Raw genomic sequence first — 27,278 nt, 5'->3', positions numbered from 1 at the left:
TAACGGTTCTTATGTTATCTGCTTAAAACTATCAAACCAATATCTGTATAGATATTGGAGCCTATACTTCCTCAGTCCCATAACCATATGCCACATAATGATAAATCTTTTGCCCCCTTTTCTCCCTGCCAGCCCTTCTAGGGACATAGTGCTAAGTTAGTACCTTTTAAGAAACGTGTTTCTCAGAGGTAGGACCTACCAGAAAACGGTGGAACTGCTTGATCCCTTGGTAGCATGTAATTGTCCTTACTTTTACTTGAAATAATCTCTATCACTGAACTGAGATAGACTGAAGAACAGTCATTGACTTCTAATGATACCAAGTTTGAAAACAAACATCACCATAATAATGAATAATGCTTTTATCTTTGATACAACTCAGGCATTGTCAAAGTTACATCTGCCTCTCTACTAGTTAGGTCCATCTTTATCATGAGATTGGTCCCTGAAACACATTCAGAGAAATGTACTATTTGTTTCTACCATCACTGTGTTCCCCTGTATTCATATTACCCTGCATATTAGATCAGTCTCGCCCAATGATGGATGCTCTGGGACCTCCCTCAGTAAATGTGCTGGATTCGATTCTTCCTCTTTACCTTGGGTTATTGGTAGTTCTCAGGAGTCTGCTAAGATTCTCTTTCCATGAAGTACTGAAGTTCTTTCTTTCTGCAGCTGGTCACAAACACAAAAGCATTCTGACAAATAGTACAGCAAAGACTTAGAGCAGACTACTCACTCTAACCCCTTAGTGTCCTATTCTCTGTAAGGACTTCCTAACATCAGGGTGGAGGTCCAGGTATCAGTTGTAGAGGGACCATGTTACGCAGGAAATACTTCACCCTAAACCTGGGACTATGTATGGATATGCCAGCCCCTTTCATCTTTGAAGCATTGAAATGGTCTGGGGCTGGAGATAAGAAAATATGCTTTCTCCCACTGCAATCTGATCTAACCATTGTAAAGAGTAGCACAAACGTATGCATTATATACATAGGAAACAGAATCCAAGTGCGTCATTTTGGTATATAAAAGAGATAATGTAAGAGACAACTCTGGATATGCCCCAAATGACTCAGAAAATATCCTGTTGTGAGGAAAGCAACTCCCACAGCAAAAGATATTAAGTGTACTTTGTCCTATAATAATAAGTAAGGAATTTGTCAACCCTTTGACCACTGAAAGAAGCAATTAGGGCAGAAGAGCAATGATAAAAGAGACCAGAGGAGAGTACAAGAAAAACAAAGCCTATTGTGGTAGGTACCCCAGTGGTGAGATGGGTAGAAGTTTCACCTTAACATGAGAGTCACTATCAAATGGCGCTGAAAAAAAAAAAAAAAAAAAACCCCAAAACCTTGTGTCAATTTGCAAACCCACTAACAGTATATGAGAGTTAACAATTCTCCTACCTTCACCTGCACTGGATATAAGTGTTTTAAATGCTCATTAAGATGATAATAATCTCATTTTGTTTTATTTTTAGATTCAAGAGGTAGAGAAACTTTTCATACATTTGTTGATAATGTATATTCATCTCTCTGTAAATTGGTAAAAAAGAATTGATGATAAATATTGCAGTAATAATAATTGATATTAATAAGAGATTTTACTATGCTTTTTGAGGCAGGTCTCCAATAGGTATGCTGTTAAGTCAACAAGTTTCCCACAGAGCCCACTCTTCTAACATTTGTAATGGAGGTGATGGACATTCCGATAACTGGATGCGTGAAGCGGGAATTACCTGCTTCACGTACTAGCCACCAAATTAGGTTTAACTTGCTTATTGTTTTGTGTCAACAAATCTGTGTACATCAAGATGCCGGATTAGACTGAAGGAGAAAGAACAGGACCTGATTCAGGATATGGAAATATTTACAATGCTTTAAATCTAATTGTTTCCTCGTAACAAAGGCAGGCACAGGCTTTATAAGTGTCTTGTGTTTTCTCTGTAATTGCTTCAAATCCTTTTTGGACGAAGATGCAGTAAGGTCTCCTTGACTGTGAGTTTCTCTAGAGCCAATTAATTTGTATTCCCAAGGTTTAGAACAGAGCTTGGCACAAGGCAGTTATTAATAAGTATTATGAAGTGGTTTCTGATTATATGAATGGGCTTAAAAGAATATAATAAAATAGGGCTTCCCTGGTGGCGCAGTGGTTGAGAGTCTGCCTGCTAATGCAGGGGACACGGGTTCGAGCCCTGGCCTGGGAGGATCCCACATGCCGCGGAGCAACTAGGCCCGTGAGCCACAACTACTGAGCCTGCACGTCTGGAGCCTGTGCTCCGCAACAAGAGAGGCCGCGATAGTGAGAGGCCCGCGCACCGTGATGAAGAGTGGCCCCCACTTGCCACAACTAGAGAAAGCCCTCGCACAGAAACAAAGACCCAACACAGCAAAAATAAATAAAAGTAATAAACTCCTACACCCAACATCTTCTTAAAAAAAAAGAATAAAATAAAATAATAACAATATATAAGTGACATCTAAGACTATAAATTCTTAATAACATCAACAACAAAAAAATCCACACAGACATCTCTTTTTTTACACAGCTGAAATTCTAAAAATGTCATTTTATTGACATAGTGCTTTCCTCTCCTCATCATTCATGACAATGCATCCTTCTCTCTCAGTTTATGGGAAGAAGCTATTGGCATTTTTCTATAGAAGTATGTGAAGGGATTATACATCCTCACAGTTTGGCACATTCTTTCATACAGAAATGTGCTGCACTGAACTAATAGTTGTAAAATACTAGAGATTTACTGTCTTTCTCTTCTGTGGATGGTGAGAAATAGCTCCTCTTTGCTAAATAGTGAAGAAAAATTATTTTTCTACATAAATATTATCTCTCACAGCATTTATCTTCTTGAAAAATATGGAAAATAATATCTATCTTTAGGAACTGCAGTAAACTCAAGGCCAATATACAACTTAAAAACCTCATTAATCTTTATGAATTGAAAATAAATCCTATAGAAAATACAATTTCCCCTTTTATTTATTTTTTTATAAATTTATTTATTTATTTATTTTTGGCTGCATTGGGTTTTCGTTGCTGCACGCAGGCTTTCTCTAGTTGCAATGAGTGGGGGCTACTCTTCATTGTGGTGCTCTGGCTTCTCATTGTGGTGGCTTCTCTTGTTGCAGAGCACAGGCTCTAGGAGCACAGGCTTCAGTAGTCGTGGCATGCACGCTCAGTAGTTGTGGCACACGGGCTTAGTTGCTCCACGGCATGTGGGATCTTCCCAGACCAGGGATCGAACCTGTGTCCCCTACGTTGGCAGGCGGATTCTTAACCACTGCACCACCAGGGAAGTCCCAATTTCCCCCTTTTAAAAAGCATTCTTTTCTCATTTTGTTTTTGATGACAAAGGACACGCAATCTCATTTTCTTCAATTAGAGAGTATAAGATCTATTTTCAAAAGAAATAAAAAAGCCATATATAACTCCTCACCACCCAGGGATAAGAGCAAGTAACAATTTATTATATGTCCTTCCCATATTTTCCTATATATGAGTATATATTTATAAAAAGATAACATTTTGTGAATTGAGTAAGTGTGCACTAGGAAAATAAGAAATAAAGACTGTGAAGCCCCACAAGTTGCTCACAGATAAGCACATTCCCCGAGGAATCACACAAAAAGGTAGAAGCATTTTCCCATATAGATTGTTTTCTTCTTTATAAATTGTTAAAAGGGGAAAATAGTAAATAGACCAAATAAAGTAGAGAGAGTAACAAGACTTCAGCTTGAAAATATATTTTATTACAAAATAATGCAAATGATTTGCTAAAAATACAGAAGCGTAGGAAGTAAAAGTCAAATATTTCTGTGTTTCTCTTTGCATAATTCTTGAGAATCATTTTGTCTATACCTTTCCAGTTTTTCTTTTACAGGTCACATCATTGTTTATAGAGACATTATTAGTCCCTTTCAAATGTCTGGCAAATACGTGTTCCCTTATTCCTTTATTTATCGAGTGTGTGTGCGTGTGTCGTGAAGTCTATTTGTTTTTTCCCTTTATGATTCATACGGTTCGTGTCATGCTTTGATAAGCATTTCCTACTCCCAAGATTATATGATTTTTTTTTTTTGCAATTTGTGTATGGCAGTAGAGCAAAGCGTTATAGAAATACTTTTTTTTTTGGTGCATTTTTTTTAACATCTTTATTGGAGTATAATTGCTTTACAATGGTGTGTTAGTTTCTGCTTTATAACAAAGTGAATCAGCTATATATATATATATATATATATATATATATATATATATATATATATCCCCCCACATCTCTTCCCTCTTGCGTCTCCCTCCCTCCCACCCTCCCTATCCCACCCCTCTAGGTGGTCACAAAGCACCGAGCTGATCTCCCTGTGCTATGCGGCTGCTTCCCACTAGCTATCGATTTTACCTTTGGTAGTATATATATGTCCATGCCTCTCTCTTTGTCCCAGCTTACCCATCCCCCTGCCCATGTCCTCAAGTCCATTCTCTAGTAGGTCTGTCTTTATTCACTTTCTTTTTTTATATAACAGGCTTTTTACAGACACTGAAATCAGTTGGCCCCTGGGAAAAGAATGACATTGCATTTAATAGAGCTGAACATGTTTGGAATCATCAAGTACAAGATCAATTAACCAGAAAATTGATAGCCTCATAAAGCTTCTCAATGAACCTACATACAATTTATGAGCACTTGACAAGAAGGACACTTGCAGAAATAATCCACACATTTCACTGTTAAGTCACATTGAGACTTATAAATGTTGTAAACTGTGTGGATACACACACACACAAACACACACACACACACAAGAAGCCTGTAGACTTAAAATGGGTTTCTAACTGTTCTCAGAAAAACTCATACTCAAGACATAACAGGTTTTATATATTTCATTTCCATCTGTATACACAATTTGTTGGCTTTATCCATTATAAATCAAGTTTTCTGATGTCACCTCCTCAGTGTCTTTTTAAGCAACTAGCAGTCCTAGACTTGAAGCCCCTTTCCTGGTTAACAACTTTTAATATCCATTTCTACAAGTTCAGAGAAATACAATCACTTTTCAACTTCTTGCTCTATCTAAAAGCCACGTAATGCCTCTTCTAATTATGCCTCTTTCTGAATAAGCTGCTTTGGTCTCAGGTCAGCTAGGTTGGGTACCTTATTACTTAAATTATGAAAAGCTCACATCTGTTTTCACTAATGAAATTGTTAAATAAAATATAGTCAGATTCCGAACTCTGCCACAGAACCTCCCATGGGTTGACATCAAACATTAATCTACCTACTTTTTGGCGTTCACTTAAAAACTATGACTCGGTCTAATCACACTGAAATCCTGCCAACACCTCCAAATCAAGTCTTTAGGGATATTGTCAGAAATACATTGCTGAAATATATACACTGTATATACACTACATTCCATATTCCTAATAATCCCATCAATCTAAATGGATGAAATTAACCTTGAAATTGTCTTTTTGTTTGTAGTCAAAGTTATGGAATGTTACTGTATCAAGGAAATTTTCTAAGAGTGGGATTAAAATTTCCAGTTAATCTGTTTTTTCTTCATGACTATGTAAATGTCTCATTAGTATAAATAAACAATTTCTTATACTGTGTGTGTTTACATACATCGTACATGCTGACTACAGAAACTAGGATGACACAAAAAAACAGAAATTAAAAGTAATTCATAATTTCAATATTTGGAGATAACTATTAACATTTTATTGAATATCCTTCTAAATGTATAATTGTTTATAGCTATATATATGCTTCTTTATTTCAAATATAGTCCTACCTCTATCAACTGACATATTGAAAATAAACAAATGTACCCAAAAAAAGGCAAAAGCAAAACCAAAGCATAATGATATTAAGAAAAATAAACTTAAATCTAAATACAGAGACCTTAAAGAATATGTGCATTCGAGATATCTACAGAGGCTACCAAAGAAATCTTTTCTTTGTCACTCTTATTGATCATGACCTACTCAGCTACACATTGGTTCTTGAAAAGTATGGTTTAATATCAGCTCCAGGAGCTTCTCTCTAAAGAGTATCTTTCCTCCCTGGCAACCTGGTAACTCAGGAAATTAAATTCGGCCTCTTAAGGAAATTAAACTAATTTTTCTTTGAAATCTTTTTTTTTTTTTTTTTTTTTTGCATTACGCGGGCCTCTCACTGCTGTGGCGGAGCACAGGCTCCGGACGCGCAGGCCCAGCGGCCATGGCTCACGGGCCCAGCCGCTCCGCAGCATGTGGGATCCTCCCGGACCAGGGCATGAACCCGTGTCCCCTGCATCGGCAGGCGGACTCCCAACCACTGCGCCACCAGGGAAGCCCTGAAATCTTGATTTCAATTCTTTTGGATATATACTGAGAAGTGGATTGCTAGATCATATGGTAGTTCTACTTTTAATGTTTTGAGGAACCGCCATACTGCTTTCCATAGCAGCTTCAATATTTTATATTCCCACCAACAATGCACAAGGGTTTCAATTTCTCCAATTCTCACCAATGTTTATCTTTACTTTTTTATTTTTTGAGAATAGCTAACCTAATAGGTATTAGGTGGTATCTCATTGTGGATTTGATTTGTATTTCCTGATTATTAGTGAAGATTAACACCTTTTCATGTACCTATTGGTCATTTGTATATCTTCTTTTTAGAGAAATGGCTATTCAAGTTCTTTGTTCATTTTTTAATCAGGTTTTTTGTTTTGTTTTTTGTTACTGAGTTGTAGGAATTCCCTATATATTTTTATATTAACAGATATAAAGTTTGCAAATATTTTCTCCCTTTCTGTATGTTGCCTCTTAATTTTGCTGATTGTTTTTTTGTTGTTTTCTTTTTTATTTTTTTATTTTTATTTTTTTTTGCGGTACGTGGGCCTCTCACTGCTGTGGCCTCTCCCGTTGCGGAGCACAGGCTCCAGACATGCAGGCTCAGCGGCAATGGCTCACGGGCCCAGCTGCTCCACGGCATGTGGGATCTTCCCGGACCGGGGCACGAACCCATGTCCCCTGCATCGGCAGGCGGACTCTCAACCACTGCGCCACCAGGGAAGCCCCTGTTTTCATATTTTTTGTTTGTTGTTTTGTTTTGCTGTGCAGAAGTTTTTAGTTTGACATAGTTCTAGTTATCTAATTTAGCTTTTGTTTTCTGTGCTTTGATGACATATCTAATAAATCACTGCAAGGCCAATATCTGCACTCCCATATTTATTGCAGCATTATTCACTATAGCCAAGATATAGAAACAACCTAAATATCCATCAATGAATGAATGGATAAAGAAAATATGGTGTATACATAATGGTGTATATATAACACAGAATATTATTCAGCTTTGAAAAATAAGGAAATCATGTCATATTCAGCAACATGGATCAAACTTGAGAATATTATGCTAAGTGAAATAAGCCAGTCACAAACACTGCCTGATTCTACTCATGATATTAGGTATCTAAAATTGTCAAATTCATATATAATTGTCAAATATAGTGTCTATAGTTTTCTCTCCATCCCCCACCCCATTCCTAGATATGAGAACTTATACAGGTCAGCGTATCTAACTAAAAAAATCTTTCAATATCTGATATAAATAAGTTTTGAACCATAAGCAAGAGAAAGATTCTTAGGCAACAATAATTTGTCCACCACTACTAATATATTTGAATTTCAAGCAATAAATTAGTCAATTGGATACAATAATCCTGAGGGGGATAGTTCCCTGAAAATCAGGTACCTCTTTTGATGACCTGAGTTTTGAGAAATGAGTATGTGATTAGGAGCTATTTAGGATGGGCTACAAAGGGCCTGTAGCACACAAGATAAGGTAACTAAATCCTGGCCATTAGGTAGGACCACAAGTACATTCTGCTGGCAAAGAGGCACTAAGGCATATTCCATCCACATGACTCTGGAGGAATAAGTGTTTTGGGTACAATTAAATTCTTATCTCAAAGGGATTAATACATAGTTTTCATCAGTAGCCAAATTCATCCTAAGAATGCTATACTTTGGGACTAGTGATAAGAGATGAGAGAAGAGGTGATTGGTTCTTCCTTTTGAATCTGATTTACAGATTTTTAAAAAAATTCCTGCCTAACTGGGTTAGGACTGACTAAACCAAGTGTTTCCCACCATCTTACCACACCTACCCTGGGCCTAATTACTCTTTCCAACTCAGGGACCATATAAAACTGCATATCCTCCTATTTCTACAGACATGTCTACTGCAATGGTTACTAGACATGTAAGTGGAGGTGTTGAGTAGGAAGATATATGTGTGTGTGTGCACATATGTATGAGTGTATATATATATACATATATATACATGTGTGTGTGTATATATATATGTGTGTGTGTGTATATATATATATATATATATATATATATATATATATACACACACACACACACACACACACACAAACACATATACATGGAGTTTGGGAGAAATGTCTGAGCTGGAGATATAAATTAGGAAATTATCAACATGTGGCTGATATAAAGGCATTTAAAGCATGAAACTGAATAATATCACCAATGTGGTCTGTGTAGAAAAAGAAGTGCAAAGGCTGAGTGAGGGACCACTGGCATCCTAACATCATGAAATGAAGGATTGGTGAAGGAGCCAGGAGAGGAGACAAAGAAATAAACAGCAACCATAGGAAAACTGAAAAAGTGTTGTGTGATATAAACCAAGTGAATAAAGTATATAAAACAGAAATGAGTAATAAACTTTTAAAAACATTTCTGATAAGTTAAGTAACATTAAAGCCAAAAACAGATATTGGGTTTTGCATTATGATGTTCATTACAGTGGTGTTCATTACATTGGGTTCTGGGGAATTTGGGGGGGGGCCCAATTACTGATAGTAATCGTATGGAGTGGAAGAATAGGATTTAGAGATAAAGTGTAGAAAATACTTACAGGAATTTTTCTACAAAGGTTAGAAAATAAATGGACTAGTAGGCATTTCAAGTGGGGTCAAGATAGATTTTTAAAATTTTTTTCTGAAAGATGAGATTGTTAACGGTTCATGTGAATGCAATAGAACCATGTAGGAAAGAAAAGGCTTTCTGGACTAACATCCTTGCTTAGGAAAGCAGGCAAGCATCTACTACATAAGTGTTATAACTGGCTTTGGATAGAGACAGCAATAATATGACTGGTAATAAGAAGGAAAGCAGAGTACGTGGTCAGATGCTGATAGTACATGGATGCTTTCTGCTGATTTCATACATTTTCTCAGTGAAGTAGACATACAGATCAACCATCTGCTGGGAGTAAAGATGGAAGAGGAGGCTTTGTGAACTTAGGGATAGAGGTATACGTGGGAATTAATCAGCCAGGCAAGTGGAAGGAGTGATATATGAATATTTGACAGCACTGAATCCATCTTGTAGATGATCAGTCAGTGTGGTGGTATGTTTTTTTCCAGCCATACTTAGCTACACAAGTATAAAGGTGGACTAGATGGATGGAAGGATGGTTGTATTTAACCAGGGTTATAGTTTTTCCAAGGGCAAATATGATGAAGGATCAAGGGAAAAGAAAGTCGAGATGTACACCGGTTGTTTTTATAGTGATTTATCATGGAAATTTACTCTGGGTATAGAAGGAAATGGGGGCATCGTGGTTGTGAGGGAAAGTTAAAAGGTGTTAGGACCAATGCATCGGAAGTCCTGGAAAGAGCCAAAGGATTATTTGGGCTGGGGTACTAAATGAAGTGAGCTAGCAAGGTAGGAGGTGGCATTCAGAGTAGGATGGTGTGAGGAATGAGGGCAGGAAGTAGGGTAGAAGGCAAGATCATTCAAGAGAAGATCACTGGAGAGAGTGACAGGGAGCTGAAGGGGGTTGACTCAGGGGTTGATAGATCACAAAGAGGGTAATGTGTGATCAAATCTGATGCTTGAGATTCAAAGCCAGGGGTGTAAGAGAGCAGAAAGAGTGAATGTTCTGAAAGTGTCAGTGAGGATACTGATACCCACTCTAGGCCTACTGAAATAAGGACAGAGGAAGAAAACAGGCATCATGAGAAAGTACTGGAGGAAGCAATATCTTCAGAGGAGACCCAAAGCTGTAAGGTAACTTTCCTAATAGGAGGGAGAAGATACTTTTGGAGATAGGTTAAAGATATAGAATAGTTTTGGGTAATAAATAATTTCAGACACAGCACAAGGGTTTCAGGAGTTAGGCAGACATGGAGGAAGAGGAAGCAATAGGAGATCCATAGTACATTATGGAGATCAGACCCAGTAAGTGACGGGTCACCGGGAAAATCGACGTGTCCTTTATTGGTTGGTATAAATATAAAGGCCACAGTGAGATTTTTTCTGGTGAGTTTAAGGCAGTGGGTATTGAAGGGTAGAGAAAAATGAGTTTCTGGAACTTTCTCTGCAACTCAGAAAATGGAGTAGAAATCAAACACATTGCACTTGGAAAACTTTCTTGTAAGAGAAAACTTGCTCCAAAATTAACATCATGTAATTTTTTTCTTGCATTTATTTTCTCCTCCATACCAAATTGTATCCTCACTGGCTTTTTTGACAGTTACTCTTTTTTTTAATAGTTCTTCTTTTGTTAGAAAAATTTTATGAAATGTTTTAGTATATGGAATTCTTTCACTATAAAAATTTCTATCCAATCTACTCAAAATTGTACAGATAAATATTAAACTCCAAAGTATTTAATATACATTAAAAAGAAAAAAAGTCTACTAGATCAATAGGCAAAGGAAGGCTCAAACCCCTACAGTCAATGAACCTATGAAAAGACTTTGAATTTCAATAAATTCAGTAAGACTTTGAATCCCTCAGATTGAAACAAAAAGAGAAAAATGTTTGCCTCAAAGCTTTTAATAAAATGTGGATTTTTAGAGCCATTTTAGAAAGCAAACTGTAATAATTAATGTAACTAAATATATGTATATCCCTCAACCCAGCAATCCTGGTTTTAGAATTCGAACCCATAAAAATGAAAGCAGTAGTCCATAAAGAACATGTATACACTGAGGAACTTCTGGGACAGCAGAGATGTACAAAATTCTCTTCATCTATAAAAGTAATGAGAATGATGGCAAAAATGATTAAAATCAACATTTTAAAAACTCTGTAAATTAGCCAAATGCAACAATCCAAGGAGCAATCTGTTCACCCTCTGTATATTCTTACACCCAGTGCCTCCCATTGAACACATCAGAAAAATGGCTGAGTTTTGTAAGATCAGAGAGCTTTGTAGCATTTAGTCAGTACTATTCTCATCCTTGCTCCCCAGCTCCACGGAAGCCTTGAAAACTCACCTCACAACCATAACAGTTATATATCAGGTACCCAGGAGCCACCAGAGGAGGGAGAACCGGTTTGGGGTTTCCCCAAAAGCCCCACCTCCAGAGAATTTACTATCTTTTTTTTATTGAAGTAACACTGGTTTATAATATTATACAAGCTTCATGTGTATAACCTTATATTTCTACTTTGGTATAAGTCCCCTACATGCGAACCTTCAAGTTGCAAACTTTCAAAGATGCGAATGTGCATTTGCATGTCCAGTCATGTAAGTTAGTTCACATGTCTGGCATACATTGTCACGTGTGTGCGTCCTCTACAAGTGGCTGTGCTTTTGTGTACTTTACTGTACAGTACTGTATAGAGTACAGTAGTACGGCATCTTTATTTCAAGCCCAGGATGTCCAGAAGCAAGCATAAAAAGCAGTGGTGATGCAGCTGGTACTGCTAAGAAGCGCCAGGAATTGGAGGCCCAGAGAAAGGATGAAGAGAGACAAGAGGAAGAAGTAACTGAAGAACCAAAAAGATCCATGATGCAGGAAATGGCAAGGGGATTTTCTTTATTTGAGGAAGCACTGTTAGTTTTTGAGTCACAGAACTTGAACATAGAACGGTACACAAAGGTTGCAGCAGCCATTCAGAATGCAATTCAATGCTACCATGTCATCTATGATGAGAAAAAAAGAGGTATTACCCAGATGTCACTGGATAATGTTTTCAACAGGGTAGATAGAGTTGAATCCAGCAAGGAATCAGAACCTGTGCCATCAACGTCAGGCGTGAGTGAAATTGCAGCTTGCCCTCCATCTCCTATCACTGACGATCCTTCAGCTCTACCATCTCCTACCTCCTTTCCCTCCTCTAGTCAGTATAACTCTTCTTGCCTGTTCACTTGATGCCAGCCCCTGTATGCCAGCTGTTGTATTGTACTACTGTACTTTTCAAGGTACTGTACTGTAAGGTTAAAAGTGTTTTGTCTATTTTTTGTGTTTGTTTTGTATGTATTATTTGTCTGAAAAGTATTATACTATAGTATAGTACAGTACTATATAGCCAATTGTGTTCATTGGGTACCTAGGCTAACTTTGTTGGACTTATGAACAAATTGGACCTACAAATGCACTCTCAGAACAGAACTCGTTCGTATGTAGGGGTCTTACTGTACACTACAGTGTGCTCATCACCAAAAATTTAACTTCCATCCATTACCATACAGATGAACTCTTTACCCATTTAGTCTTCGTCCTACCCCTTCCCTTCTGGTAACCACTGCTCTGTTCTCTGTATCTACATGTGTGTTTTTGTTTGGTTTGTTCATTTATTTGGGGTTTTTGTTTGTTTGCTTGCTTGCTTTTTATATTCCACACATGAGTGAAATCATATGGTATTTGTCTTCCTACAATCTGACTTTTTTCACTTAGCAAGATACTCTCAAGTTTCATCCACATTGTTGCAAATGACAAGTTTTTATCTTTTTTTTCAATGGCTGATGTGTGTGTATGTATATGTGTGTGTGAATGTATATATGTGAGTGTGTGTATGTATGTCTATATGTCTATATCTCACATTTCCTTTATCCATTCATCCACTGATGGGCACTTAGGTTGTTTCCATATCTTGGCTATTATTAACAATGCTGCTATGAACATAGGAGTAAATATATGTTTTTGAATTAGTGTTTTCATATTCTTTGGATAAATACCCAGAAGTGGAATAGCTGGATCATATGGTAATTCTATTTTTAATCTTTTGAGGAATCTCCATACTGTTTTCCATAGTGGCTGTATCAATTTACATTCCCACAAGCAGTGTATGAGGCTTCCCTGTTCTCCACACCCTCTCCAACACTTACTATTTCTTGCCTTTTTGATAATGGCCATTCTAACAAGCATGAGGTGATATCTCATTGTGGTTTTAATTTGCATTTTGCTGATTATTAGTGATGTTGAACATCTTTTCATGTACCTGTTGTCCATCTATATGTCTTCTTTGGAAAAATGTCTATTTAGCTCTTCTGCCCTTTTTTTAATCAGGTTGTTTGGTTTTTATTGTTGTTGAGTTGTATGAGTTCTTTATATATTTTGGCTATTAACCCTTTATTGGATATATGATTTGCAAATATCTTCTCTTAGAGAATAGTTTCTATTGTCTGGAAGATTCCTGAAAAAGCCCCATTCCCAGGATTTGTTTTTATTTGACCTAACTCAGAACTTGCTTACTATAAAACCAGTGGTCCCCAACCTTTTTGGCACCAGGGACCCGTTTCATGCAAGACAATTTTTCTACAGACCAGGGGGAGGGGGGATGGTTTCAGGATGATTCAAGCGCATTACATTTATTGTGCACTTTATTTCTATTATTATTACATTGTAATATATAATGAAGTAATTATACATCTCACCATAATGCAGAATCAGTGGGAGTCCTGAGCTTGTTTTCACTTGCCACCCACTGATAGGGTTTTGACAGGAGTCTGCAAGCACCTGATTTATTATGGTCTCTGTGCAGTCAAACCTCTCTGCTGATGATAAACTGTATCTGCAGCCGCTCCCCAGCTCTAGCATCACTGCCTCAGCTCCACCTCAGATCACCAGGCATTAGATTCTCATAAGGAGCGCACAAACTAGATCCCTCGCATGCGCAGTTCACACATGCTGTGCAGCCCGGTTCCTAACAGGCCACGGACCAGTATCGGTCCATGGCCCGGGGGTTGGGGACCCCTGCTATAAACAATCCAATCCCCAAGGCATTTTTCAAAATCAACCAGGGTCATCTGCTAACATTACAACTGCCTGAGGTGGTAAAACCAGTTGGGTCAAACAAATGTCTTATCAAAGAATTAAAAAAAAGAAAGAAAGAAAGAAAGAAAACTGGTGAATGAGAACAGGGAATTTGAAAAGCTCTGACATATTCCAGGGGATGTAGAAGTCCACATGCATGTGTAGGGCTATGTGTGTGCTCAGGAAACAAAGGCAAAAGCCCAAAACTCTCCCCTCTGACTGACCTCAAGGATCTGGACAAGCAGGAGGTGAAGACTAAGACAGACTGCAAATCACAGGAGAAGGAATATTGATCTTTAAGCAAAGTTCAGCAAATTCACTAAATGAATGTTAAAGGCAATAAACTAACAAAAAGAAACCCTAAGGAGAAAGGAAATCAGATTTCTAGAACTGAAACATTGTATTATTCAAAACATCATTTCAAAAAATTGATATATATATAAATATATACGTACATATATATGTGCATATATATGTGAGAAACACAAAGAAACAGGAAAGCATGACCCATGCAGAGAAAAAGTAGTCAGTGGAAACCATCTCTGAGGAAGCTTCTTAGTGCAATAACCAGAAAAAAATATTTTTAATCAGCTATTTTCAATATTTTTCAAAGAACTGAAGGAAATCTTATTTAAAGAATTAAAGGGGACTTCTAGTTCCTAGCTCTGTATGTCAAAAGCTTGGAAGTAGCTACTCCATCATAACAAAAATTAAAAAGCTCAACATACCAGGAAGAAAAGAAACAGCTATTCTTGGATCCAAAAGAGAGGGAAGGACACAGGGGAAGCTGCTGTCCCTAAGATCAGAGAGACAGATGGGTAAATATGGGGAGTCACTGAAAATTACAAAACACTTTTGAAAGAAATTAAGGAAGAATTAAATGAACGGAAAGACCTCCCACATCCATGGACTGGAGAATTTAGTGATGTTAAAATGGCAACATGCCCAAATTAATCTAAAGTTTCAAACCACTTGTTATCAAAACCCCACCTGGCTCTTCTTCAGAAATGGACAAGATGATCCTAAAATTCATATGAATATGCAAGGGACCCAGAAGAGTCAAAACAATCTTGAAAAAGAAGAACAGAGGAGGAGGACTTTTATTTCTCTATTTCAAAACTTACAACAAATCTACAGAAATCAAGACAGTGCAGCACTGACGGAAGGACAGACATACCAACGGAATATAACTGAAAGTCTAGAATAAACCCTTATATTAAGACATTAAGATTTAAATGTCTCAGTGTAGTGAGGGAAAAGGGGCAGATAGAATAGTGTGTAAAGACCTACATGTAAGGTCTAAAAACAATATAATCTTCCCCAAAACATAGACATACATATTTGTGATGTTGGATTAGGCAACTGTTTCTGAGATATAATACCAAAAGCCCAAGTGATAAAGAAAACAAAGGTATGTTAGGATTTATGGAAAAAAAATTTAATGTATTAAAAGGACACCATCAAGAAAGTGAAAAGAAAAGCCACAGAATGGGAGAAAATATTTACAAATCATATATCTGATAAGGTACTTATATCCTGAATATATAAAAAAACACTTATAACGCAACAATAGACAATTTTTTAAAGGACAAAATACTTGAATAGACTTCTAATCCAAAAAAAAAGTATAAATGACCAATAAGCATATTAAAGATACTCAGCATCATTAGTAATGAAGGAAATGCCAATCAAAACCACAATAAGAGCTTATTTCACACCCCCTCAGAATGATTAAAATTTTAAAGACAGGAAATAAAAAGTGGAGGTGAGGATGTAGAGAAATCATTCTTACATACTGGTGGAAATGGAATAATGTAGTCACTTTGGAAAACAGTTTGGCCACCCTTCAAATTTTAAACATAGACTTCATATGTGATCCGGCAATTCCACTCCAACATATACACCCAAGAGTATTGAAAGCAAATTTTCACACAAAATGTTGTACACTAATATTCAAAGTAGTATCATATATTATAGCCCAAAGTGGAAATGATTCAAATGTCCATCAACTGATGAATGGATAAAAAAATATGGTGTATTCTTACAATGGAATCTTACTCACCAATAAAAAAGAATGCAGTATCTACGTATGCTGCACCATGGATGAAGTCTGAAAATGTGACGTGAACGAAGCCAACCTTAATAGGCCACATATTTTATGATTCCATCTATATGAAATGTTCAGAATACACAAATTCATAGCAACAAACAGATTAATGGGGGGAAGAGGAATGAGAGGGATTGCCAATGGATGACAGTATTTCTTTCTGGGGTGATGACAAGGTTCTAAATTTAGATAACGGTAATGTCTGCACATAAATACAACCAAATTATACACTTTAAAGGGTGAATTTTATGATATATGAATTATATCTCAATAAAGCTGTTGGAAAAATGTGTGCACATACCCACACACACTCAGTCCATAAGAATATATACTCATTCACTGCAGTCCATAATAATGCACACATACACAAACACCAAGATGTTTATTATAATATAGTTTGTAATGACAAAAATATCTCGAGAGAAAAGGGGCATTTCAGGAAAAGGAAAATTATGGAAAAAATTATGGCACGTGAATTCTAAGAATTACGTTAGGGTAACTGTCATCTGGGTAAAGTGGATAAAGCTAGATATACTGAAATATATGCAGTGAAACCCTATTTTTATAAATGAATAATGACAATAACCAAATAGGTGTATATGTATATGACTGCATGGCATTGAAGAAAGCTTGTGAAATACTAGTCACCTGGGAAACAGGAAGAGAGAAAGAGACAGGTTAGATATGCCAAGAAAAAAGATGGCCTAAAAATTTAGCCTTTGTATAATCCTGTGTCTGATATGATTCTGTGCATGTATGTAGTATAATGTACATGTTCATATTCATAAAGATATATATTAGAGGACAGCCAGCAAAATATCAGTGTACTGTGTTTCAAGATATTGAGATTTCAGGTTATTTTGATTTCTGTGTTGAATTATTTTTATGACCCTTATTTATTCATATAGTCAGAATTAAAAGAGATGCAACTGTTTTTCTCAATGAAATCAAACAAAAATTATCTACTTGAATTGATCTGCCATGCATCGATTTGTGTAAAATTAGCCTGTTTCCTCTTTGCCTTTGTCTACAAAGAAAGCTTTAAGAAAACAGAAAGAACAGACAGTGTGGTATTTTCAGTATTTAGTGTTACACAGGTCACAGTCTTCATCCTTCATCTTGTCACACTGGGCATATAATTTAACTTCTTACAGTCTGTTTCCTCATTGATAACTGAATATAATTGTAAGACGGTCCAGATGCCATGAATATTCCAAGTGGGCACTATTATGCCAGATGCTTTACAAAAGATATGGAAATGAGTTCCTTTCCCATGAGTAAATTCATGTTAAAAGTCAAAATCTCTAGCAGGTTAATTTAGTATTTTCCTTCTCTTTTGAATCCAATAATTTAGAACCCTAACTTCAAGTTTTTAGCATGGTTAAGTAAGTCTATTCACATACAAACTAATGAGCCATATCAAAATGTTTGTTGCATTAAGGGAAAAAGCTAGCTTATTTTTTCTAAAAAAGAAAAATTATTACAGAAATAAGTGTATTGTCAGTTTGTTTTTAGTGGTGTTAAACAGAACACTCCTTTAACACTGGAGTCAAAAACCCCACAATGGACACAATGTCTGTATTTGTCCTTTACATGGTGAGTTAGGTTTCTGGAGAATCAGTCTGATTTTATTATGCTTCTAAGGAAGTCAATGGCTTATAGGTTGGATTAGAGACAGTTAGAGGTCAACACAGGCTAAAGCAATCAATACATGACATCTGTTTCTTAAGGACCTGGAGGTTGGGCATGGGCAGGAATGGGATTCTGAAAGAGACAGGATTTATTATCTTAAATGTGTGTTAAAATTCTATCCTCTTTAAAGCTGTGACTATGATTTTTAAAGTTCAACCTTAACTTTTAATCAAGTCTACAACAGTAAGCCTAATGATATGTTTTTAAAGTATCCAGAGCTGTTACCTGGGCCTTTAAGATTCAGCTGAACAATATCTCACCCCACTCCTCTGGGCACCCTCTCTGTGCTCCTTTACTCTCTGCATATATCTCCCTAATCAGGCTTGGTATTTTTATATTCAAATGTTTAAAAAAAGGGCCAATCTGTATTATAACACACTGGAAGATCTTCAAGGGCAGAAGCTTAGTTTTGTTTTTATTTTTGAGATCTATTTATTTATTATAGTGCCTGCATCATATTTTAAAAAAAGCAATAAAATGGACCTAGAGAGATTATCATACTAGATGAAGTAAGTCAGAGAAAGACAAATATCACCTGATATCACTTATATGTGGAATCTAAAAAAAAAAATTATATAAATGAACTTATTTACAAAACAGAAATAGACTCACATAGAAAACAAACTTACAGTTACCAAAGGGGAAGCTGGGGGTGGGGCAGAGGATGAATGAAGAGTTTGTCATTAACAGATACACACTACTGTATATAAAATAGACAAACAACAAAGACCTACTGTATAGCACAGGGAATTATATTCATATCTTGTCATAACCTATAATGGAAAAGAATCTGAAAAAGAATACATACATATATATATATATATAAAGCTGAATCACTTTGCTGTACACCTGTAACTAACACAACATTGTAAATCAACTATACTTCAATAAAAAAACAATAGCTATTAGCCAAATTTATGAATTCACTAACTACATATGTATGAATGAATGAATCTATGTATAAAATTAAAAATGAGGGGATGAACAAATTAATATGTACTTGAACTATAATTAGGGCACAATTTCAAACACATTATATGGGAAAGAGAGAAGAATGGCCAAAGAGTGAACAACAACAACAAAAAATCACCATCTCTGTGCTAATTTCTAAAGAGACTTTGGGAATAGAGGTAGGACACCATGGTGAGATAGGCAGCTTCACTCAGAAAACAGGAAGGAATACTTGAAAACTTAACTACCAATACTTTATCAGTAAGCTGTAACTGCCTAAATACAAACATCCCTTCCCACAAAACACACACACACACACACACCATCATCATCTTCATTTTCCCTCAAGTTGGAGGAGCATAGAAAAGTAGGCATTCTGTCTTCCCTATTATGAAGTATAGGGCTGAGAGGGAGAAAGAGGAATTCTACTAGATATAAAAATATTTACTAGATATAAAAGTATTTTCTATATTTTTATATCTTTGAATAAAATAATAAACACACACAATCTTAGTTATAAAGTATTGCTTTGACAACCACTTGTTTAGACACCATTGATTGCTTGTATTTAACATAATTGAAACTATATTGACATCAATTCATGTAGGGAAAATGGGGAAAAAAGGAGACTTGAAAATGTATTGACTGTACCGCGAAGGCTTTTATATTATAATAACAAATTACTTTTGCATTTTATAATAACAAATTTCTTTTGCATTTTAATAGTCCTAAGGCCTTCAACATTCAGGGTAGAGAAAGTAAAAGGAGGTATTTTTCTGACATTGTAGATTGTAATTAAGATTACAATTTGCTATAATGATAGGCGAAGCCACACTTGATGTGTAAAATCAGTGGTCGCTCATTTGTTTTGGAGTTGGTGGGATAAAGTCAATTTGGTCGATGCAGAGGAGTGAAATTTCAAGCCACCAGCACACATGTGACTGACAGGACTGCCACTGCGAGTTAGTCTACCCTGAGTTAATAACTTGGGTTTAGACTGAAGCCCTCTGATGTAGGCAATTAGAATTTTTAGCATTCATAATTTTTTTAAGACCAATAAATGCATGTTGAAGGTCCAAGAGGTAATTTTCAAGCTCAGAAGGAAAGAAAAGTGAATTCAATGGAGAGAATACCTGGGCCCTGCCCTCCCCTCCACACTCAGACTGAAGTTCTAAGGACCTGGAATTATCAGGCAGCAGGGGTTTCCAGGATCAGTCATCCAGTAGCTCTAAAGGCAGTGGAAACATGACCCTTCCAGCATGGCTGGACTGAGCTCTCTTTTACTCTGGCAGTGCCCACAGTATCTCATTGGTATCAAGATGATCACGTGTCCTCTTAGCAGGCAGATCAGGGAAATCATGGTACAGACCTGGGACTGAGCTGGATTTGCACACTGAGGAAACCTTTGACTGCCTCGTGGACAGTTCTTTTCTCCCTAACCCAGGAACAAATAAAATGCATCCATATTTCTGGTTATTGGTTTGTGGTTAGAATCCTAAGGTCTCCTCAGAGAAGCACAAAGGCATCCTGTCACTTTACCAAATAGATATCTTCATGGATTCAGCAGTTGTGGAAGCAATTCCCAGCTGTTTGGTTATCAATCATAACCTTGAATCATGTTTTTTCCTGCAAAAAGCTTTATTTCCATTTGGTCCACAATTTGGGAGAGGGCTCCAGGGCAGTTAAAAAGCTGCCTAGTGCAGCAGGAAGAGACCCAGGCAGTGCCCTGACACCAGGGGGATGCAGAGGGGCTCCTCAAGGCCACTGGTTTCCAGAAGCTCCTAGTTGTGCTTGAGGGTGATGCTGTCAAAGAGATATTTGCCCAGGCCAGCCTGGGGGCCAGCCATCTGCAGAGGTTACTAAGGTGTTCTTCCATCTTCTTTTTTCCATTTTATTTCATTTTATTTTGTTTATATTGTTTACTTTTTTACAATTTTTAATTGCATGTAGTTAACGTACAATATTATATTTTACAGGTATACAATATAGGGACTCACAATTTTTAAAGGTTATATTCCATTTATAGTTATTATAAAATATTGGCTATATTCCCCATGCTGTACAATATATCCTTACAGCTTATTTTATACATAATAGTTTGTTCCTCTTAATCCTCTACTACTATATTACCCTTCCCTTCTTCCTTCTCCCCACTGGGAACCACTGGTTTGTTCTCTATATCTGTGAGTCTCTTGTTTGTTATATTCACTAGATTGTTGTACTTTTTAGATTCCACATATAAGTGATATCATACAGTATTTGTCTTTCTCTGTCTGGCTTATTTCACTTAGCGTAACACCCTCCAAGTCCATCCATGTTATTGCAAATGGCAACATTTCATTCTTTTTTATGGCTGAATAATATTCTATTTTGTGTGTGGCGGGGGCACATCTTCTTTATCCATTCATCGGTTGATGGACACATAGGTTGCTTCCATTATCTGAGCAATTGTAAATAATACTGCTATGAACATTGGGGTGCATGTATCTTTTTGAATTAGTGTTTTTGTTTTTTTCAGATATATACCCAGGAATGGAATTGCTGGGTCATATGGTAGTTCTATTCTTAATTTTTTGAAAAATCTTCATACTGTTTTCCACAGTGGCTGCACAAATTTACATTCCCACCAACGGTATATGAGCACTCCCTTTTCTCCACATCCTCGCAAACACTTGTTATTTGTGGTCTTTTTGATGACAGCCATTCTGACAGGTGTGAGGTGATATCTCATTGTGGTTTTGATATGCATTTCCCTGATGATTTGCAATGTTAAGCATCTTTTCATGTGCCCGTTGGCCATCCGGATGTCCTCTTTGGAAAAATGTCTATTCAGGTCTTCTGCCCATTTTTTAATCAAGTAGTTTGTTGTTTTGGGTTTGTTTGTTTGTTTTTGATGTTGAGTTGTATGAGTTGTTTATATATGTTGGATATTAACCCCTTATTGGTCATATCATTTACAAATATTTTCTCACATTTAGCAGGTTGTCTTTTCACTTTGTTGATGGTTTCCTTTGCTGTGCAAAAGCTTTTAAGTTTAAGTTTCTTTATTTTTACTTTTATTTCCTTTGCTTTAGGAGACTGATCCAAAGAAAAAATATTGTTGTGATTTATGTCATACTGTTCTGTCTATGTTTTTCTCTAGGAGTTTTATGATTTCTGGTCTTACATTTAGGTCTTTAATCCATTTTGGGTTTATTTTTGTACATGGTGTTAGAAAATGTTCTAATTTCATTCTTTTACATGTAGCTGTCCAGTTTTCCCAGCACCACTTATTGAGGAGACTGTCCCATCTTCTTGCTGAGTTTTACCTCCTCATCTAGAAGTGGCGCTCTGAAGTCACAGAGCACTGGCTCCTTATCTTAATCATGCTTTATAAGCAATACAAAGGGGAAAAATTACTGCAGCTACCTCAACCTGATAAAGTTCTGCTGGGTACATATTATGTAAGTTTTCTTTAATAACAATATATGCCTGAGAAAGTAACACTCAGTGGTTCCAAACATGGGCTCTAGAATCATACAGAAATCTGGCTCTGCTACTTTCCAACATGTGGCTTTCGGTACCTTAGGCTTCCTGAGCCTGTAGGTCATCATCCATATAATCGTGATGATAGGATCTATATCAGACACTTCTTATGCACACTGCCAATCTTCCCATACCCACCACTTATTCTAACCAGTGCTGCAGTGGCAAGTTCTGTACTGACTGTCTAATTTCATGCATGTGCAACTTAACAGTATCTTGACTTGTGTTAATCTGTGTGTCTCCTGATTCCTGCCCTGGGGCTTCACTGGTGGGCAGGCTGGGGCATTCAGAGCAACCATATGGGCATTCCTGCACACTCAACTCATATGTGAGGGGAATTCATGCCCCATGGAGCCACCTTTGACCAATAGTGGATGAGATTCAATTGACAAATGGTTCCTCCTTTCTTTCCTTGGGCAGAAAGTTGTGTAATGTACTTCATAAGCTCTTCTCAATGACCTAGTAAGATCACACAACTATTCAACCTTAGTAGTGGCCAGCTAACTAATGCACTTCTGTATCAGCTCTCCAAACTAAGAGATTTTTTTTTCCATTGGGGTAAATGTGACCTGTTACAGGATCAAAGACTTTGTTCAATGTCTTAAACGTCAGATTAAGCAATGACTACAGAAGTCATGAGATAATGTCATGGGAATATCACTGAACAGATTTATGAGGACTACATCTTAATTCTAATTGAGGAATAATCTATTTGTTTCCTATTTGAAAAATAAGATGGATGGACTAAGTTATTTCAGTTGTCTGTTCCAGTGCTTCCTTGCTGTGGATTTTGTCCCCCGATTATTGCCCTGCTCCTTCTTTCCACTGTTTTCTTATAAATCAGTTATAAAACATTATTACAAATAAAAAATATTAGTTATAAAATTCCCCTATTTAAAAGAATGTATATGCATATATTTATATAAAAGAAATTATTAGAAATATATTTTAGAATTAGAATATAATAATAAATTAGATTATTCAAATTAAAATAATACTACATTTATTTTGTATATGATTGGGGATAAAATCAGTGTCATAATTATTTGGATGAGCATCTGTTTCATGATTAGCTATTTGGATTAAACCCTCTTGAGAGTCAGTGAGGTTAGATCTTGTTCAGAGTCATGGTTTGGACCTGTCTCCCTTTTATTAGTTTAACTTACAACCTTAGTATTTGGTCTCAAGATCTTTTCATGGTGAGGGAGAAAACTGAAGTATGTGTGTGACATAGAGCAAGCCCTTCTCAGTTCCCTTAGGAGCCACTGTCCATACATTTAGACTCCAGTGACCTTCTTTACCAAATGTCAGCTTGCCTCTGACAATCTGACCAAGTGCTTTATTTCTCATTTACCCTTGACCGTGTTTGAATGAATGTAAAAATGAAATTGCATCCTCTCATAAATGTAAGCAGGAACAGTGGTGTGTTTGTAATTATTAGGGTCAGTTAAAAATTTTTTTAAAAAGAATTTTACAATGATAAAGTTTATTTTGGTAAATCTTTTGCCTTTGCAAAGGCATGTATCATTTGTCTGTTTTGTTATGATATCTGTTAGATCTCTGAGATGATAATCAAATACTAAAAATACATTTCTCTGCTATGCTCTTTGTCAGTGATTCTGTTTTTCCCTCATGATAAAGTATCTAAAATTGCCATCTGCCTTATAATTAATACCTAAAAACTTCTCCAAAAGTTATTATTAATTCGACCAGCTGTCATTTACTCTTTACTGTTTAAAGGAAGAATACTAATTTAAAAAGTAAGAAAAGATGAAATATCTATTCCATGTATCTAATGAGATAGTGATTGCAAAGTGCCTTGCTCCCTGTAATACTTTCTGATAATGTAAAATGTTAATTTGTAAAGTAATTTCCCTGTAGCTAAAAACTTGGCTTCTTTACCAAAAATACTTCTTTACTTACAAATACTATACATAGACATCTATCTATCTATCTATCTATCTATCTATCTACTGATTCTACTAAAACAGGGTCTTCATTAATCATAGGCAGAGCATGCAAATAAAACATAGACAAAATAGAAAAAAAAACTGCTTAAATACCAAATTTCATTTGATACTACTAAGCCTCTCTAAACATCTTAAAATGACTGCTTCAGTAAAATAAACAGAAGCAAATGGCTAAAAAATCTTCAGTAGACAATATTTTATTTCAAGGTACAGTCAAGAGGATTAATTTAAAAAAACAAGTTTCCAGGGCATTCTAGGGTTAGACCTTCTTTTGTAATGTGAAGGACTCATAAGGGACTTCCCAGGAAAATCACATTTCATAGGTTTTGTGTGAGAAGTTGAGTTGTTTGGAGCATGAACCTCACTACAGGAAGTACTATCAGGCCAGCCTAAGCCACAATGTTCTGTCACTCAGACAACCAAAATGGCCTCCTGTTTCTCTTCCCTTACATCCTCATACTCCATCACAGCCCAAATTATTCTCCATCTTACATCCAAGTAACATAAGTCTACCCAAAACTACATTTTAACTCTATTTTTCTTATACTTAATGTCCTTCAATAAGTTCCCAAAGACTTTAGGATAAAATTCAAACTTGCTAAAATTATTTTTAAGACAGGCCCTCAGCTGACAGGTCTCAGGTACCTCAAATTTCATTTGTCCTGAGATGCACTCTAACCTGCCTCCAAAGACTTTATACAGATTTCTTTCTGAAATATTACCTTGTAATTCTACCTGTTCTCTGAACCTTATCCCTGTAAGACAAAGGTGAATCCTTATGACAGATGCTCCAACAAAGCCCTGAACTTCTGCTTTATTACATACATGACTACAGTAATAGCTTGTTTATTATTAGTTTTTCTTACTAAAATGACATTTATGGGAATACAAAGGAAAAACAGCTCTGTATTATTCACTAATACAGAATCACTGGCTAGCACAGTGCTGGCACATAGGAGGTGAATGATAAATACATGTTTAGTAAATGAGTGAAAGAGAGCTTGTACTGAGACTTCCCTGCCAATAACATCCTGCAAACAAATAGTTGAAATCATCAAAAAAAATCCAAGGAAAGTAGAAAAAGCCCAGCATTCAAATTTCTCCAAAAGATTAATACAGTTCCATCTAAAACTGGCATTTACACCAGAGAGTAACAAGACAGAGGAACAGTGTATTAAAATCAAATCAAATCAAAAAATATAAATGAAATTAGTTGCCCTGTATATTTAATATATATTAAAGGCTAATAGGTAATGTCATTTAGTGGTATGCTATTTCCCCAAAATAGCTATTTTAATATAACCCAAATGGCAAAGAATTGACCTTATTTTGAACTAACTAATTTGGCTCTGGTTGAAATGTTAAAAAAAATGGAAAAGGCTGGTTCATTTCTCTTATTTAGCTGACTTTCTAAAGGAGCTATTTTACTCATTTCAAACTGATTAACCTTGACTCTGAGCTACATTTGTGAAAATGAGCGTTTTGAGTTCTCCTTGTCTTAATACAAGTACTTCACGTATTTTTTATATTCTATAGATTTAGAAGTCTGCATATAATGGAAAATATTGATTTGGTAATCTCAAATTTGGTTATTTACTGAAAGACAAATCCGTGTGTGTCTGTGTGATTTTTCTAAAATACTATAGTGTGATCTGGCAAACCGGGTATCTACTTGAATTTATTGCTTCTTTATTGACATAGGATGCTGTTGTTACTGCAAGACACATTTTATCATCTGTTTCTGTTTGAAGCTTTATATTTTTCTCTGGTGCAAATCCTATTTATTGCTACCCTGTAGGAAGCATGAACATGAAACTTTGCCAGAACCTGTTCATCTTGTCCAAAATGTGAAATTACTAAGGTTGTGTTTTCCCCAGAAGTCAGTCACTTTTAAAAAATTGATCCTCTATTCTCATTCCAGGTAACAAAATTCCAATTCATCTCTGAGAACAAAGAAGCATAATTTTAACATGCGCTGTTTTCTATTCACATGTAATTGTGTTTAAAAATGCATTCAAAAATATACATGTTAAAATATTTCATATTACTCAAAAAACCTGTTTATAATATTAGAAAAAAAACAGAAATCATTTGGATTATATTCTGGATTTTAATTAATTCTACCCCATTAAAAAGTAAAGGCTAGGGAATGAGTACTTACTGAATGAAATTGAAACATTTTGACTCAACTCCCCCTCTGCTTCCTGAATTTTCACATATGTATTTCATAAGAACCTCCAATAATAGAACCAGATTCACAGGTATTAGCAGCAGCACAGCAGGAAGCTAGGGAGATAGGTGCACAGAGAGGTTTATTCCTTAGCCCCATTAATTACCAGCTGTATGTTTTTAGGAAACACACAGGTTAAGAAACACACTGTTTAACCTGCATTCCAACTTAGCCATCTGTATATGCACAGAGTAATAACCCTTTGCAAAGTTCAAGGATTAAATGAGACAGAATGCTTAAAGTGCTCTGCATAGTACTTGAAACTCAGTAAGTCAGCAGTAAATGGTAATAGCATTACAATTAATATTATCATTAACACTGTTATGTGTAGAGCAGTAATTGAGATTTATGTCCAATGTTTTCTTTCAGACCTGGAGGGTACTGGTACTGCTGCCTCCTGATGGCTTATTTTATTCCTCAGCGACCTTTCCTTGTTACAGTCCCAGCCTCTGCAGCTTAACCTCAGACCACCAGGAAGCCTTGGGAGCTACTGGCAAACTTCCCTGATGTGAGAACTCCTTGCTTCTGGGTTTCCTGTTACTGGGTTCTCCCCATCCATAGATACTCCATGTTTGGACCTCCCTGCCACCTGGTGATTGCTCAGATAGTTGTCAGACATATCTATTTGCTGGATGGGTTTCCTTCAAGTTCTTGGAGATAGGTCTGTCTCACACCTCCCAGCTGCTCCAACTACCCACCCCAGACCCTTTTCTGAA

The sequence above is a fragment of the Hyperoodon ampullatus genome (genome assembly GCF_949752795.1).
Source record: "Hyperoodon ampullatus genome assembly, chromosome: 6".
NCBI lineage: Eukaryota > Metazoa > Chordata > Mammalia > Artiodactyla > Ziphiidae > Hyperoodon > Hyperoodon ampullatus.
Note: the sequence above shows the minus strand (reverse complement) of the source record.